Genomic DNA, 8083 nt, shown 5'->3' with positions numbered 1-8083 from the left:
CCCGCGGGGAGCCCTGCTGGGCCGGGGCGGGCGGGGCCGCGCGGTGCTTCAGCCGAGAAGTGTGCGAGTCCCTGGGGCGGTCCGGCTGCTCCAGCGGGTCCCAGCGGCCCTTCCCAGAGCATCGCCTTGCAAAACTCGCTCCAGCGTTGCATAAAACTGACCCACGTTGCGAGTCTGATACTTCCCAGCTTGTCTCACTTGCCTGTCGCTCGTGTCGGCTAGCGCGTACCCGCGCGAATCTGCTTCCTTTGGGAAGTTTCTAGGCTGCTTGGTTTCTTAGTCGCCGCGTGCACAGCACGAACTCAAGTTGCAAGCAGAGGGAGGATGAACGACAGGATAAATGTAATAGTTTCCTGAGGAGCGGCATGGAGGGTGATCCCAGGAAAGCAGATTGCAAGGTTATTTGGCCAAGTGGTTTCTGAATATACAGCCCCCAATGTGCCTTGCTTATAAGATGTTTTAGGGTCTCCCAGTATTTTGATGCATAATTTGGAAGTCTGTAGAGGTTGTAGCAATGCTGGGTACGTAGAGGCATGGCCAGGTGACGGGCGCAGCGAGAGAAGGGGTGGGATGGGATGGGAGTGGGAGAAGGGGTATTATGATGGAGCTGTACGGTAACGAACGGTGCATACGGGGGTCTTGGCAAATAAGAAGGAGCTCCGTTGTCAGCAGACGTTTGACCAGGGCTCAAGAGGCAGCATGTCAGGTGAACTGAAAGTGGTAGTTGCCACTAATTTCAATGGGAAGCTTGCACCCAGAACCACAGGCAAAACTTGGCTAATTTAGGGCCCATTTAGGCGTCCTGAGGCCCGCTGTTTGCTATGGGTCAGTTCCCCGCTGGGGCAGGGAGGTGCCAGCTTCTCATTGGCACCTGGTAGGATGCTTCTCTTCCCACCCCAGAGCCTGGCTGGTGTCTGCAGCTCGTCAGGACAGGCTGCGAGGCACGTGTCCTCTGGCAGCACTCGGAGTGGAGGTGGCCTCCAGGGCTCAGAGGGCCGGTGCTGGAAGCGGGGATCCTTTTCCTGTTTGGGGAGGGTCTAGGCATAGTGGTGCTATGTTTGTTATGGGTATTTTCTGTGCTTCTGGGCTTTGCTAGTTGCCCCTGCCCCTGCTTTCTGCTACACGAGTCTGCGTGTTTTTAAACCTTTCTCAGAGGCGTTGGCTGTTGGCTGCAGCCAAGGCTGGGGACTTTGACTGGGGTGTGCCAATGCTTCTGCTGGGACCAAAGGTGGAGGCTCCTGGTTAGAGGGTGCTTGCCCCTCTGCTCAGGGTCAGACTGACACCATATTTGGGGTCAAGGAGGAATTTTACCCCATGGTCAGACTGGGACAGACAGGGTGGGGGGTGCCTTCCTTTGAAGCAGTGGCAGGCCTCTATTCGCAACCGCTTGAGCATATCATAGAAGCAGGGTGTTGGCTACCATGGTTCCCCTGCTTTACCTGTGACGGGTTAGTTTGTTAGGTCTGTGCTGTGTAGGATTGTCTGTCTTATGTAGTTTAGATTATGGCTGTATGGAATGGCTTGGATGGGGCCAATCATGCCTCAGGACTAGTCCACGATCTAGTCCCTTCCAGCCCTACTGCTCTAGTTTTCCATGACCTTTCATGTCCTTATGTCCCCCCAAGTTGACAAGAAGCATCGTGGTTCAAGGCAGACCTCAGAGCTATAGGAAATCCTTGGTTAGAAAGAGCAATGGGCATGATGGAAGGAATGTTGGAGCAGGCTGGGGCATCTGAGTGTTTGCAGGGCGTGGGGGTTTGCAGTGCTGCATTGGGAGTTGCCTGGGAACAGCGCAGTGAGAGATGTGAGAACTTCGTCTGTGCTCTCGGATCATGTCCCACTATGCTTGGCTCCCCCTGAAAAAAGGTCCCTGCTACTTCCATACTTGTTCCTGCTCTGTTATAGCATCATTTTCCAAGTCTGGTTCTGTCTGGGGAGGGAAGGATCAAGGTTGTGCTGAGCAGGCAGAGAAGGACAAGGTGCTGTCATTGTGTGGAGTCAAAGTGGATTTTCCCAGCACGGCAGCCGTTCTCAAGTAACCAAGTGCTTCCTGTTCAAACGTCAGCTGAAGAAAGTCTAGCTGTATAATGAATGGTCTCATTTAAAATGAAAATATGTGGACAATTTTAACTTCCTATATTGTTAAACTTGCAGTTAATAACAATTTGGCTGTTTTAGAACCTCTTGTCTGAGGATCTTCATAGTTTCATAGTTGGTAGGGTTGGAAGGGGCCTGAGGAGATCATCAAGTCCGACCCCCTGCCCTGGGCAGGAAAGAGCACTGGGGTCAAACGAACCCGGCGAGGTGTTCGTCCAGCCTCCTTTTAAAGACCCCCAGGGTAGGAGCCAGCACCACTTCCCTTGGAAGTTGGTTCCAGATCCTAGCCGCCTGACTGTGAAGTAGTGAATCTACCCTCTGCCAGCTTGTGACCCTTATTTCTTGTCACTCCTGGTAGAACAGGGACTCTCCCAGTGCCTGCTGGTCCCCCCTGACTAGTTTGTAAACGGCCACCAGGTCCCCCCTCAGCCTTCTCTTGTGGAGGCTGAACAGGTTCAGGTCCCGTCGCCTCTCCTCGTAGGACCTGCCCTGCTGCCCCTGATCATGTGAGTGGCCCTCCTCTGAATCCTCTTCATGTTGTCCACGTCCCTCCTGGAGTGCGGCGCCCAGAACTGGATGCAGTACTCCACCTGCGGCCTGACCGGTGTTGCGTAGAGGGGGAGGATCACCTCCTTGGAACTGCTTGAGATGCACCTGTGGATGCACGACAAGGTGCGGTTAGCCTTCCTGACCGCATCCCCACGCTGTCGGCCCATGTTCATTTTGGCATAAATAATGACTCCAAGATCCTTTTCTGCCTCTGCACTGACGAGAAGGGGGTTCCCCAGCCTGTAGGCCTGCTGCTGGTTCTTCCTCCCACCCCCTCGTCCAAGTCGCTGATGAAGATGTTGAACAGTGTGGGTCCGAGGTCTGAGCCCTGGGGGACCCCACTGCCTGCATCCCTCCAGGTCGAATAAGACCCATCCACCACCACTCTCTGGGTACAGCCCTCCAGCCAAATAGTGACCCATTTGACAGTGTAGGTATTGATGCCACAGTCTCCTAGTTTTTTTAATAAGAATGGGTTGAGAGACGGTGTCGAAGGCCTTCCTAAAGTCTAGGAAGACTACGTCCACTGCTACCCCTGCGTCCAAGGATTTTGTGACCTGGTCGTAGAAGGCCACCAGGTTGGTCTGACAGGACCTGCCTCGAATGAACCCATGTTGGTTGCCCATATGCATAATCTCCCCTGCTTGCCCCTTGCGGACATGCGCCAGGATAATTCTCTCAAAAAGCTTACCCCAGAGTGAGGTCAGACTAACAGGCCTATAGTTTCCTGGATCCTCCTTCCTCCCTTTATTGAAAATGGGAACCAATCTTGCTCCCTTAAAAAATAAATAAATAAATAATGAATTAAACTGTCCAGCACCTTGGCAAGGCAGGTTTTACAAACGGCAGATTGAGGAACAGAGAATGCGACTTGCTTGAGGTCCTCTAGGAAGTTTGGGGTAGAGCTAGAAGTGGAACCCTGGAGTTCTGGCTCCCAGCCTGCTGCTTGGCTTATTCAGGGGCTGTTGCTTTCTGATAGCCACGTTTAACTAAACTCCTCAGAATACCCATGACAAGACACCCCTGCTCATGGACTCGTGTCCTTGCAGGTAGTTAAGGGAAATTCCTGATTAATAATTAGCAGCTTTTGGTTCCAGTGAGGTGCATCTTAACCTTCTCTCCAATGGAAAAAGACATTTCTTGCAGCCCTGCCTGTGGGCTCCTGTCCAGTCATAGCCAGTGAAAGGACATCTTGGTGTTGCTCCATTACCTTTCAGCTGTACAGCTTCTTGTCAGTGAAGTCAGCTCAACTTGCTGCTTTGTTAGTGCCCTTTCTGTTGGAAATGTTCAAAGTCTAAATAACAAAACGTTGGTGTTCAGGCATCGCAGGCTCTGTGCATTGAGGTACTAGCTGTCTTGATAGGGCTTTATTTTTTTTCCTTGCAGTAATTTGGGATTCAGTTGCTGCTTTGGGACTTGGGTCCCACTGTGTCTGATGGATGAAAGGACTTCTGGCTTGGACTAGTGACTCTTGTGCTCTTGGGTCTGTCTTTGCCTCTCTTGCTTTAGAGGTGTGGAATAGGGAGGGAGCAGTCCAGTAGCTTTTTTCTTTAAAAATAAAAAATAAAAAAGCAACATTCAGGGGTTGTGGTCCTTTAAGTACAAGCCTGGCAGCATACTGTTTATGGTTTGGTTGAAGTACCTGGACCCAGATGATGATGATGTCCCTCAGGTTTTGGATAGATAGCCCAAGAGCTTTGCATATGTCAGATAGAGAGTTAACCAAAATATCTTTAAATACTCCATGATCTGAAGTGTTTGAGAACAGAGTCATTGCTGGTAGCCAGGACTATCCGACCACTTGATCCAGTGAGACAGGCCCTGAAGCTCCTTTGTAGCAGTCTTCAAAATGTCTCTACCTCTGTTCAAATAAAAGGCGGGTAGTTTGGACCTTTCTGTTTGAGCCAGCTCTTGTGGGAAAACAGCTTTCATCTCTTGCCTACTGCTTCTCCTTCCTCCTTACAGCTTAGCCTGTCTGTGGTGCTTTCCAAACCTAGAGGGAAGCTGATGAAAGAGGGTGGTTCAGCGGGACAAATGTCAATGTGCTCAACACAGGGATTCCTTCCATGAAGTTCCCAGTGAGCTTTCATCTCACTTACATTTGGGGCTGGGGACCTGCTCACACTGAATGAAGGGGTTTGAAGGAAAGCTGCCAAAGTTCCCAGATGGCAGTTTCACAGTACTGTTTCGGTTCAGAGCCAAAATTCTCACCGTAGAAGAGGGAGATGCTAGTGGCAGTGTTGCAAGGGCTGAGCATAAGAGCACTAGCAACTCCAGCCACTAAGGAAAGAACCAAAGCAAGGAAGAACAGTGTATAAAGACAAGCCTTAACTCTGTCATAAGAGAACCCAGGAGCAATTCCCTTTCCCTAGAATCAGCTCCTCTCCCTTAAGTTATGCCATAGAACTAAAACCCTTGCTCTCAGGGGGTTAGTTATGGAGAAGAAAGCATCCTTCTTGGGAGAATGTCTTGAATAAGCATCACCTGGTCAGGATGTCCCAAGGGCTCTTTTACAATGCCAGCTGCAAACTGCTTTTTTTTTTGTCAGCAAACCCTAGCAGAAAGGGGGTAAGGTGTGATGCTTCCCTTGACCAAGCTTTCTCAGTCGTCTTGTGCCAGGGGTTTCACAAATGTGTGAACCCTCTGCAAATGAACTCCCTCTTTTCCTCCACCCATCACAATTGTAGTTCAACACTAGAAATGATTTGAATCTTTTCATACGACCTACAACAATTGTCAGAAGAACAGCCCAGTGATGTGAAAAAGTTATAGGCAAATACTTCCCATTAAGCAGCCAGGGTTGGTTCTCCAAGTTAACGATACCATAAGACATGCAATTAGGTCAGAATGAGAACAGTCGTCCAGATAGCGTCTCAGTGAGACGACTGAAATCTTCCATATTACAGGGGACACCCTGGGTTGAAGGAGCTGAAAGTCTGTTTGAAGCTGACCGCAGTGACTTTCTGAGAAGGGTGCTGACCCGTACTAACACACCCTTTTTTTTCTAGGGCTTAGAGTGCAGAAGATAGAAAAAACTTTAAAATCTCATTGATTCTCATTTTGCTTCCGTTTTGTTCTGCCAGTAATGTCAGGCTTGATATCCCTCAAAATGCAACATTAATTGGGCCCACCACTCCTAAAAGATTGTCAGCCCTTGTTTTAAAGCATAGATTTACGAGTACTGGTACCAAAGTGAAGATTTTTTTCTGCTCCCTAGCTATTCAGTCAGCATCACAGGTAAATTGGGCATACTTTAGATATCATTTTATTATGTACCAAATTTTACAGCAACTTGTATTCAGCTAATAAGTAGGGGTACAGCAATAAAGATTTTCTTGGCTGATACCAATAACCAATTATTCACCAGGAAAGTCGGCCGATTCCAATCTGGTAACTGATTTACAGGAATGCAGCTGGGCAGCATGGAGAGCAGTGCCCTGCAGCCTGCAGGTAAGTCTGTGGAGGCGAAGGGGCATTGGTGGCAGAGGGGTGCAGATCGAGGCTCCTACAGTGAGGGAGTGGGGCTGGGGCCGGGGCAGGGCAGCGAATTGGACCCCGAGGCTGGGGCAGGAGACATGGGTGGCTCATCCAGGGGATCAGCGTCCTGGCGCTTAAAAATGGTGGTGGGGGCACTTGAATTAAAGGTCATTGAATGCCTCGGGGTCCCATTCATCACCCTGCCCTGCTCCTTCCATCACTGTGGGGGCCTCAATCTGCCCATCTCCCCCTATACCCCTTTGCCTCTACAGACTTACTTGCAGGTCGCTGCTTTTCACACTACCCGGCTGCATTCATGTCCAGGGCATGCGTGCAGCTTCACACATGCATGCAGTGTCTGGGGGCCCCAGCTGAAGGCAAGTTATATTTATTGGTACATTATGGGCTATAACGGCTCCAAAAAACCTGATATCCTGTAATGTGAATTTTCTTTTTATCAGTGTGATCTAATACGGTGCTGATATATTGGTGCACTGCTACTAATAAGTATTTTATTGAAGTGTGTGTAACACTGTACACAGAAAGTATGTAGCCAGGACTCTAACGTACCAGCTCATAGTCTCCAAATCTCAGTACTTCCACCACAGAATTTATTGAATTTATTGCTTTTGTTTGCCACTGGCAATAAAAATTGGCAGTAGTTGGTGACAGGGGTGAGTAGTAGTATTAACCCCTGGCTGCTGGCAGGCAATAGGGCCCACCAACTGTTTGGAGCTTGAGACCCCTGTTGTAAAATGTAGATCCTTTTGGGCAAACAAGAACCTACATGATTAGTGGTCTCCGTGAAACACCCTATGAGGAGAGGATGAGAGATCTGGATCTCTTCAGCCTATACAAAAGACGGCTGAGGGGTGACTTTGTGGCCGCCTATACATTTATCAGGGGAGGACAGCAGGGAATTGGGGATGCGCTGCTTTCCAGAGCGCCCCAGGGAGTAACTAGGAATAATGGGTGCAAACTAGTGGAGAGTAGATTTAGGTTAGACATTAGGAAGACATTTTTTACAATAAGGGTGGCCAGAGTCTGGAATGGGCTTCCAAGAGAGGTGGTGCTGTCACCTAACTTGGAGGTCTTCAAGAGGAGGCTTGATAGTCACCTGGCTGGGGTCGTCTGACCTTGGTCCTCTTTCTTGCCAGGGACGGGGGTCAGACACAATCCATTGGGGCCCTTCCGACTCTATAACCTATGAATAGCACTTCTGTCCTCTCGCCTGTAGCCTCAAAGAATCCAATAAAGACCCTGCCCTGCAGAAGAAACAAGGATGCCACCTGTGCTCTGACCACTTTAATGCCATGGAATGTGTGAGGAAACTTAGGTCTAGATGGCTCTAGACTTTACTTAAGATTGTCTTCTTTTCCAAGTGAAATTTTTCTGATTGACAGACCTACATTTAGTGCCATCAACCCCACTCCATAAAGTTATCATGTCAAACTCTAGCAGAAACCAAGAAACTGCATACAACAAACTTTAGATTTGCATCTATCTCACAGCCTTAGTGCCTGCCTCAGCAGTGTCAGTGATACAGTCCAGCAGCCTGCGTGCCAGTCGGAGGTGTTGATTTCTTGATATCAGAATGTGAAGGTCAGTATCCTTCCTCAGGTGCATCCTGTCCACCCCTGCTGACCTGAATACATCTAACCTCTCTAATCGCTAGCCTGTTCTTCCGATACGCTAGGCTGCTTATCTCCTCCCCTGTCCTTGTTGCTAGCTGCACTTGTCATCTGAAAACTGACCTTATTTATGAAGACTGTAAGTGGCATTAGTACTTCTGCTGGTATTAGCCTTCTTGACGTTCTGTTACTGGATGGCTTCCTGTATTCAGTAAGGCAACTAAGCTTTACTTGGTATTCCTCTTGCTTCCAATGTACTTGTAGCACCATTTTGTTTTGTTTTCTTGAATTGCCTTATGTCCCTCACTAGTTCCATCTCAGATTGCATC

General features: G+C 49.2%; 1 protein-coding gene across 4 annotated transcripts in view; it reads left to right on the top strand.

Moving 5' to 3' along the window:
* The window catches only part of ITGB1BP2 (integrin subunit beta 1 binding protein 2), a 29811-nt gene that overhangs the window by 12587 nt on the left and 9141 nt on the right, over positions 1-8083 (top strand). Inside the window, exon 1 of one of the 4 annotated variants that reach the window (XM_006024412.3) lies at positions 7-398. The exons of 2 other annotated variants lie outside the window; for them this stretch is intronic. The gene's annotated coding sequence lies outside the window, so the exon portion shown is untranslated. Of the gene's footprint in view, positions 1-6; positions 399-7195; positions 7726-8083 lie in introns of those variants that run through there. One more of the 4 variants, XM_025205052.1, reaches the window with a different exon arrangement.

This window comes from Alligator sinensis, unplaced genomic scaffold (assembly GCF_000455745.1).
Source record: "Alligator sinensis unplaced genomic scaffold, ASM45574v1 scaffold1059_1, whole genome shotgun sequence".
In the NCBI taxonomy this organism is placed as follows: Eukaryota; Metazoa; Chordata; order Crocodylia; family Alligatoridae; genus Alligator; species Alligator sinensis.
This window is presented reverse-complemented; position numbering and strand designations above follow the sequence as displayed.